At 38.3% G+C, this 10,311-nt stretch overlaps 1 protein-coding gene across 1 annotated transcript in view; it reads right to left on the reverse strand.

Moving 5' to 3' along the window:
- LOC100548026 (myelin transcription factor 1-like protein) overlaps positions 1–10,311 on the reverse strand; it is a 138,474-nt gene that overhangs the window by 47,115 nt on the left and 81,048 nt on the right.

The following is a 10,311-nucleotide window of genomic DNA, read 5'->3' on the forward strand; positions in this document are numbered from 1 at the left end:
CCAGTGTGTCACCCCCCTCTGTGTGAAAAACTTCCTCCTAATATCTAACCTAAACCTACCCTGTCTCCGTTGAAAACGATTCCCCTTTGTCCTATCACTATCCACCCTTGTAAACAGCTGTTCCCCCTCCTGTTTATACGCTCCCTTCAAGTACTGGGAGGTCACAGTGAGGTCTCCCCTGAGCCTTCTCTTCTCCAAGCCAAACAAGCCCAGTTCTCCCAACCTTTCCTCACAGGAGAGGTGAAACTCCTCTCTCTCTATAGGAGAGGTGCATACTGGATCTCAAAAAGTAAAGGTAGCAGATGTGCTATTTACTTCACAGAGCTCTAAAAGCCTACTAAATCCTTGTGTACCTCAGAGCCTTTTTAAGCATATGAAACATACCACAGATCTACTCAGATACATAGTATCATTTAACTAAATAAGTACTAAATAATTAGTATCTTTTAAAAAGCATTGCAAAAAGTGTTTAGGACTAACAACAGGAATATAAAACACTGGGCAGAAGTGAAATGAACTGATTTTTGGAGCTCAAAATTTAAAAGTTTTTTAAGAAGTTCAAGAATCTAAATACAAATTTTTAAACAAAACAAAGTGAACTTTTTGATGCAGTTAATACAGACACAGTAACTTAAGTCAAAGTGAAGATCTTTTATTTATCTGGATCCTATGCATCCTAAATGTTCAGTACCTTTCCACTCTAACTCACTAAGACCTCAAAGTTGGGTAACTGAACCACATGATGAACAGCATCAAATTACTGGAAAATCTGCTCTCTGACTCATCATGAAAATCTCTGCTTATGGAACAAGAAAACTGAAAGGAAATTTTGGTTTTGCAATAATTGACCCATTTAAACAATAGGTTTATTCAATTAGTTGACTTTAATTTTTTTAGGGGTCTGTGCTAGGTCCGGTCTTGTTCAACATCTTCATCAATGACCTTGATGAGGGGATAGTGGCCACCCTCAGCAAGTTTGATGATGATACAAAGTTGGGAGGATTGGCTGACACGCCTGAAGACTGTGTTGCCATTCAGCGAGACCTGGACAGGCTGGAGAGCTGGGCAGTAAGAAACCAGATGAGGTTCAACAAAAGCAAGTGTAGGGTCTTACACCTAGGGAGGAATAATTGCATGCACCAATACAGGCGTGGGGGATGAGCTGCTGGAGAGGAGCTCTGCAGAGAGGGACCTGGGCGTCCTGGTGGATGACAGGTTGGCCATGAGCCAGCAGTGTGCCCTCGTGGCCAAAAAGGCCAATGGCATTCTGGGGTGCATTAAGAAGAGCGTGTCCAGCAGATCGAGGGAGGTGATCCTGCCCCTCTACTCTGCCCTGGTAAGGCCTCATCTGGAGTACTGTGTCCAGTTCTGGGCTCCCCAGTACAAAAAAGACAGGGATCTCTTGGAAAGAGTCCAGCGGAGGGCCACAAAGATGGTGAAGGGCCTGGAGCATCTCCCCTGTGAAGAAAGGCTAAGTGAACTGAGTCTGTTTAGCCTTGAGAAAAGAAGACTGAGAGGGGACCTGATCCAGGTTTATAAATATCTGAGGTGTGGCGGCCGTAGTGGTGAGGCCAGTCTCTTTTCAGTGGTACGTGGAGACAGGACGAGGGGAAACGGACATAAGCTGCAGCATAGGAAGTTTCGCACAAATGTGCGTAAGAACTTCTTCACGGTGAGGGTGACGGAGCACTGGAACAGGCTGCCCAGGGAGGTTGTGGAGTCTCCTTCTCTGGAGATATTCAAGTCTCGCCTGGACGCCTACCTGTGCAACCTGGTGTAGGGAACCTGCTTTGGCAGGGGGGTTGGTCTCGATGATCTCTAGAGGTCCCTTCCAACCCCTACAATTCTGTGATTCTGTGATTCTGTAATAGGTATTAAGTGAAGAAAAAACAAGGCATAGTGGTGGTGCACAAATATGCAGGAAAAAGTTCAGCTCTGGAGAGCCCATTTAATGCAAGATGTAAAAAATAAATGTAACAAATCATGAGACTGAAAGTCTATGTGGCAGCACAGGTTAGCAAAGACATGCCCTGTAGTTGTAAATTATTTTAAAGTATATGTAAATAAATCAATATAATATCTGATTGTTCCCTGACTTATGATGTCACGGATGGGCTTTATCTTTCACCTACCTCTGGGCTGCTAAAATCTAAGTCAATTCAAATCATCTTAAGCTCCCTTTATACTCAACGCAGAGGAAGTGGAATCTCACCTTTCTTAGACACTTTGAATATCTCCTTCAACTAACAGTAATGAGAGTTAATAGTGATTTAACTTACATTTCTACCACTAAGGAACCTGATACATTTGTGAAATCCATCCCATTAGACCTTCTCATTGTTTTTCCTATTGTATGTCCATCTCCAACCAAGATAATACTTAGCAGATTTTAAAAATAGGCAGCACAATACTTTGATGAAGAAAAAAAACAAGGCTTACTTACTTTGCACACCTACTGTATCACTTAACACGAATAATTCTCCTTCCTCTAACACCTATCTTTTTAAGAACACCTGCATGACACATGTCAGACAAAGCTGTAGTTGCACTCAAATCTTAAAATTACACCCAACTCAACTGTGTTCAGGAGCCAAAAGCCACAATGGACTACATCTTATTGCCAGATCTGTGAATACAGGGACTGATCAAAGACACCAGGATAGTACAAGGAGAATGGGTTTAATGTCTCATGTTGATTCATTAGATGAATGCATATAATCAAGTTTTTCTAAGTGGCTATTGATTCTGAACACTTCAATGTTTATGTTGCTGTAACCTAAATATGTAAAAATGGAAACATGTAAAGCCAGTGACGCTTTCTGCATGATCTCAAAGAACGCTGATTTCCGTAATAATGTCAAATTGTAAACTCTGCTCCAGTTTAGATTCCAGGTTAGATGTCTAAACTGGAATAAAAACACTCTATTTTTTCCACAGATAAAATCGAGGTCGGCTAAATTAAAGCAGTATCTAGAAGCCGCCACGACATCCAGATTTGTGTGCCACCTGTATTTTCAACTCAGTGGTAATGACAACTCTGTTTACAAGTAGAGGGCAGGGAAGGTTCCTTTTTCTTCACGATAACAATATAAAATGGGAAAATTTCAGAATCAATCATTCACCAATTTGAAAGCGTTAGAAAATGCTGCAAGAATGTATCTATTAGTTACAATGGATCTTTACATAGTCACAATGTTTGAAACTTGGACATTATATGAAACATTTCTATTTCAACAGGTTAAAAGCAATTGCTTTTAAGAAATTCAGCATGCTATGTTCAAGCAATCACAAATCAAGAGAAATAAACTGCTGGACATCAAAGACAATTCATGTTGTTATACTGTTAATCATTTAACAACACGGCCAGACAACATTAGTACAGTCAACACCCTTAGACTTGATTGATCATATTAAACAACTACACAACAGGTCAAACTATCATTCTAGTATGTACTTACGTACTAAGTAACAGAGTATGCTGCCAGTTACTGTATCTCTAATGTAAGGCTACTACAATGAGACTGTCAGCTCCTGATTTTGATCTAAAATACTTCTTCTGTCATCTCTACATAAAAACGCAACACTACTAACTCCCAGCTTCATTTTAACCAAGAATGACATATGGCACAGAGTTAAGAAATACGATACACCCATTTTCCTGTAACTATAGCAGTATCTTACTTATCCAAAAAGCTAACAGCTAGGGAATATGAAAAAAAATAATACTGTGGGCCAGCCTTCTAATGCAAGCACGGGTCTGTCATCAGTTAATATCTGAAATTACAGGAAAAAAAATGACAAAAACAAAACAATACAAGATGCAACCCCTTCAGTGCTTATGTACTGGATTCTCACCTCCAGAACAAGTTACAGGACACTGCTCTTTGTATTGCATGGTTGGTAAGGAGTCATTCAAGTGTCAATATTTTACATTCTGGTTACTAGAGGATTGAGATGTTTAAATCTTTCTATTTTGAAAAAAAGAAAAAAGAATGTGGCTTTCCACAGCACACAGACAACATGATTAGTCTAAGACAGAATAGAAATGACAGCATTCCCTGCATTTTACTGCATTATGAAACAGTAGCTGTAATTAATTCTCTTTAGAAAAAAATGTAGACCATTATTAATATGCATTAATATAATCACAATATGATTACGAAGGAGCTAAAAGGCTATTCTACATTATCTTTTAAAGATGCCTTTATTCTTGATGTGTTTCACACACGAATATGCACACACACACAAAAATAAAACAACAACAATAAAAAAACCCACAATAAAAAAGATTGGAAAAGACCACTAAGATTATCTAGTCCAACTATCAACCCAACACCACCACGCTCTCAGCGCCACATCTACCCTCTTCTTGAAAGCCTCCAGGAATAGTGACTCCTCCACTTCTCTGGGCAGCCTGTTCCAACGGTTTACCACTCTTTCCAAGGTAATTTTTTTCCTGGTCTAGTTGTTGGTGATCCTGCCCATGGCAGAGGGGCTGAAACTAATTGATCTTTGAGGTCCTTTTCAACCCAGGCCATTCTATGATTCTATGACTCTAATATCCAACCCAAACCTCCCTAGTACAACTTAAGGCCATCAGCTCTCATTCTATCTCTAGATAGACCTGGGAGAAAAGGCTGACGCCCACCTTGCTACAATACTCTTTCAGACAGTTGTAGAGCGATAAGGTCTCCTATGAGTCTCTTCCAGACTAAACAATCCCAGTTGCCTCAGCTGGTCTTCAGAAGACTTGTGCTCCAGACTCTTTGTCAGCTATATTGCCCTTCTTTGTTAAAGATCCAAGGCCTCTTCTAGCCCTCTTGGGCATAGGTATTTCAGTATTATTTAGTTTTCAACAACTGGAGTATCAGCAATTTCTATCAGAGATGCTTTAGAGCAATTCAAGTCTCCTTCTATGCTTGCACATTAGTCCTGCCCTAACTTTCGCTCTGTGTGGCAGTAATAGGGCACATTCAACAAGAGACAAAAATATAATGGCTTAAGATTTTCAACACCATAGAAGTAGAGGGCCATTAGTGGGGAGCATTATTCTCCCCTCTGAGAAAATGATGCTGCAACCACCCGCCATGACTTACACCTTGAAAGATGTGTATTTGCTTATGCTGACAACCAACCAAAGTAGTCTCTTTTTGCAGCACACAGAGATTGCTTTGTAGTAGTATCAGAGAGTCCTGCAGGCAGTATTTCTGCTATAATAGAAGCTCACCTATCTCAGATAAATTGGTTGAATATATTGGCAGAATTAAAGAACAAAACTGTATCTTTGACATTCAGTTCATTTTTTTCTCTCAAAGTTTTATTCATGATTAGAATAATTAGAAATACTCTGGTCTAAAAATGAAAGCTTACCTACTGGCTTAATCACCCTACTCCAAAAGCCAGATGCCTAGGTATGGGCCTTTCCCTTAATCTAGGCATTTTGATATATCAGATGAAAGGAAAGATGTCAATTCAGGCCAAAAAATTATAATTAAATTCCATCACATTCCAGTCCAGAATAGTGAGGCTTCAACTTGACTCATATCACAATTAAAAAAAAAAATATACTACGGTATATAATGTTACTTATTATATCTGACAGTGAATTCTATTAGACTGTAGAAGAGTCTCTGGAGGAAAATGAAAATAGCCTCCCAAGGGAGTGGAAGCCCCACACAGCATGATTTAAATGTGGCAGCTGGGCTGTGGGTGGAAACGGCGGTTTCCATTGAAAATCTGCTGCCAATATACCTCCTATGGCTAGGTTTCACAGGAAAATGAGGCAGTTATCCTTCTCTGAAGATCAGCCATTCGGTTTTAAAGATGAACAGACAGGAAAGGCAGCAAGGATCAGTGAGTAAAAAGAGAAAGGTCCAGAATGACATACTGTCTAAAAAACAAAACGTAAAACTGGGAAATGGCTGGAATAATAAGCATATAGCGAGAATATGGCAAGAAGAGGAATAGATTTTTCAGTTCTAGAAGATGAAAAGCAAGTTTTTTTTAGAAAACGTATACCACTTCAGCAACTGCTTTTAATTATTTGAATACTTTGATGTATTGGATGTTTAAAACTTATGTCTCATTGAAAGGCATTTAGCAATGTGTTAGTCATTTTTAAAAATGGTCCCTACATAATCTGGGGCACAGATCACCAAGGGGAATAGTTAAATGCCATCAAGCTTAATTTTAAAATACTTAAGTTTCAATGACTAAGTTCCTCACGGAATAAATCACCCAATGGGAACATATAGGTATGTGAGCATAGGAGTCTCCATTTTCAGCATGCTGACTGTGGTGTAACTATGCTAGGAAACATGAAGCACCATTAAATGAGCATTGCTGAAATCATTTCCCTGTTATGGCTGTAAGTCTGGTCTCTCTAGAGGATTCTTTTAATCACCAACCTAGTTTTTTTCTCTCTCCTTTTCTGTTCTTTCTAGAAAACCTAAAGCTCTCTCCTGTCCACAGCATGGGCAGAAGATAGCCTCATCCTAGGCAGTCTTTACCCACTGTCTTTTTATCAAGACTCTGGTTTGGGAATTAGCATTGCCCTTGTTTCTCAGGCTGATGTAGAAACTGATGGAGTTTGTTGCTCCCTGGGTTAGCTAGTCCAGAAAGGGGACATGATGACTGTGCTATAGAAATCAGAGTTGTGCCCTGCATGTTAGGGTGACCAGAGAAGGCTTTCTTTCTCTACTGGATCAGGGGATTCTGGTGTAATTATTTGTGGTCTGCAAATCTCAAATGTTCTAGCCTGTAAAAAGCACTGAGTTACACAGTTCAGCTAAGCTGGCAGCACCTCTGAGCTTGCATAAATGGGTCTTCTATTACCAGTTTCATCAACTGCACTCAGGATTTTTATAGATCTTTCTTTTGTATTTCAGTACCAAAGTTCTCATTAAGTTGTGCTGTAGAGATTTGTGCTTGTATTGTGGTCTAGAAGTGTAAATGCTTTCCATGCAAATCAATAGCAGAAATGCAATGGTGGAACACTTTTCTTCTCTCATTCTGTAGCAGTTATATGTTCTAAACAGAAGGTGGAGTAGGTATCAAAAAATATTTTAGTGTCCATAATACTTAGAAGGAAAGAATGATCTCCATTCTTGGAGATATTCCAAAGCCACCTGAGCACCCTGCTCTCAGTGCCACTGCTTGAGCAGGGGTTGGACCAGATGGACTCAGAGATCCCTTTCGACCTCAACCACTTCGTGACTTTGTGATGCTGTATGTGCTGTATGGACATTATGTCACTTCAAGTTCTCTGCTACAGTGCAAAAGTATACTGCAATCTAACTAGCAGGTTATTGTTTCCTGTCTGTGAATCATAAAATGGTAAATTTCATTATAGCTTAATAAATAGGAACTGTGATGTCATTCCTGTTTTTCATAACAGCCAAAATTTTTTTTTGTTGTTTTCCTGGGAGTTCTTGATTTTACAGACTTCTAGATCAGAAATACAGTCATTTCGCTTTGAACAGACCTTCAAATCACCAAAACAAACATAAACTAGACTAAGCACATCTCGTGTAAGAGGAAAAAAAATCTAGTTCTCCTTATGCAAAAGATCTGTTTAATCCATAGTACACACATAAAACTAGGGGAAAAAAAATCTTACTACCAAATTTAATTAACCATGATTGTTCTGATGTGTTTCTACCCAAGCAGTCCAATAGAGCATGATTTCTAAATCTGACTGCTATAATTTTCATTGAACAATCACAATTATAGTAGATAGAAATACTGAATGCTTTCCCCATTTTATAGTTCTGCTTAAATGCTGACATTTTAAACTAGTCAGTGCCATTTTAACTGTTCAGTCCTTTCTCCTACATCCTTTTAATAACTGAAAGCAGCAAGCCTGATTTCTAAGGTATGAAGTTAAAAAAGTAGTCAGATTTTATTTGTATTCTTTCTAAAATGGTATTTGTTTTATAATTCTGACTCAATTCCTGAGTCTGCCTTTCTGTGTGATTTCTTAAAATCTCTTTTTAAGTCAAGAGTTAAGCAAAGCCAGGGCACGTCAGTTCTGAGTGTGTCAGTATATCCAAGGAACACTGAGGTGCTGTAGAGACAGTGCTATGACTCAGAAAGTAATAGACTTTCCTTGCCAGTAGCACTGAAAGAAATTTTTAGCTCACCATTGAGGAAGGGACAGAAGACCATAATGATAGAAATACCTTATACTGCATGAAATTAAAAAGAGCTAAGTGTCTGTGGTTTAGGAACCAGAAGTGTTAATTCCAAAGCCCTTCTTGAAATTAAGTCACGCAATTACATTGTCAGAGTTATTTCTACATTTTCAGAGGAGCAATCTATTCTTTTTTTTTTTCCTAAGCTTGTTCTTTTCCAAAGTTGGTATGACCAGTCCTTAGTCAATGTGTTATTGCAAATGCCTTTCAACATCATAAGAAATATGGCCCTTAGTGTTGTTTGAAATAGAATACTTAACATCATAAGATGCACTGAGGCAACTGTGTTAACGTTTGTGAATTGATTTCAAATTAACAGTTCAAAAAGATTTATTATGATAAAATATAGTTATTGTAATACTGGATGACTGCAGAGCAGCCATCCATCTACTTGGGAATTTATATCTCCTATTTCCCTTCACAAGTAGAGGATATCTAGAGAATTCTCTGAGAAACAGGCTTCAAGACCACACTTTTTCTTAGTGCGATCACGAGTAACACACAAATATCTGTAAGACTCACATCTCAGAGTGCATTTATTACGTATGTCACGATACATACTTGTTGAAATGACTGTTTGCTTGTCCTTTACTCCTGAAATAGTTCTTACAGTTATTAAGAAGCAAGATACTATTAATCCTAATTGATGATCTCAGAAAATACCATTACCAAGCAAGTCCTATGCATTACAGATGCATCATCATTTCTAGTACATGCTTATTGTCACTACAAACTTTAACTTATTTGTTAATATTTGTATAAATGAACTTTTAATATGAGATGGATGGACTAATGTAAAAAGCACTGGAGTAGAATTCAGAGGCATGACTCAACTTCTGGCTGTGACGCAGATTCGTCATGTGGTAGCGGAGTCACGAACTGCTGTTTGCCAAGGGAATTAATACATTACAGCTTTCTGTTTCTATGCAGAGCTGCACAGTGGAATTCTAACATCCCAGTGAAGTATGTATGCTCTTTGCCTATCTAGGGAAATATAAGCACTACCACACAGCAGAATCTGGATGCAGAATTTGGAATGGAGGAAGCTATTTCTTATACTGGGGAATTTCCACTCCTAGTGGAAGTACCTTAAGCCTTCCTTTTGTTCTTACAGAAGCAGATGAATTCAGATGAATTTTCATTAAGAGATGATCAGAGAAGGAATCCCAACCTTAACCATTATGTAATATGGAGCATATAGGAATGTGTGAGAAATTGGTGTTTAATATCCTTTTTTTTTTGCCAGTGGTAACTGATACTTCATTTTACACATCAAAGAAGTCTGCTTATTCAGAAGGTTATAGTAATCTGCACTGAGAGTGCCCACTAATGCTTCATGCAGAAGACAACATTTACACGATCTTTACTGCCTGTGTAGACTGAATTCTATTTCTCTTTAAAATGGTTATCTGTCTTCTATATGAAGTACTAATGCTGGGTCTGGAATTAGGGCTCTCTATTCTCAGAGTTACAAAACTCTTCCCTTTCTTTTTTGGATGCATTTTTGTCCATAAAACAAAAGCAGATGAAGAGCATTAGGTAAAAATAGGTACTAACTTCTTTACAGTAAACATAAGTTTTTCTATTAAGTTCTATCTTATTTATAAAGAATAAAATAGCAAGTGGCGTGTTTTTACAGATCAAAAATTGGAGGTTTTTGGAAAACTACTGGAACAACCAGATACACAATTACAGATATAATAATTATGCTTAGGATGCAATGAAGTATGTATCAGGATGCCCAAATAAATCTTTCTTAGTAGCACATTAGAAATTTTGAGAAATTTAATCTTACAGTATAGTTCTACAAGTCTTTAGTTACATGCCTGCTTCGACTTCAGAGTGAGACACAAAATAAGAGAGGGAATTTGAGGGTCCCCATTTTGGACTGAGTGACTTAAAGGTGAAGTGAAATGCATGATGGCTTTTAGCTCTAGCTTTTATTCTGAACGCTTACTCCCTGTTTGCAAAACAGGTAAAATTTTCCCCTAGAGACATTACGAGGATGAAAATATGCAGGTGCATATTACACGTGGATTCCTTCAACAAGTATCAGCTGGAGAGAAATCATTTGTTCACTATTTGTTCATCCATCCAGCTCATTACTTTAAATTAAAAA

The sequence above is a fragment of the Meleagris gallopavo genome, chromosome 2 (assembly GCF_000146605.3).
Source record: "Meleagris gallopavo isolate NT-WF06-2002-E0010 breed Aviagen turkey brand Nicholas breeding stock chromosome 2, Turkey_5.1, whole genome shotgun sequence".
Lineage (NCBI taxonomy): Eukaryota > Metazoa > Chordata > Aves > Galliformes > Phasianidae > Meleagris > Meleagris gallopavo.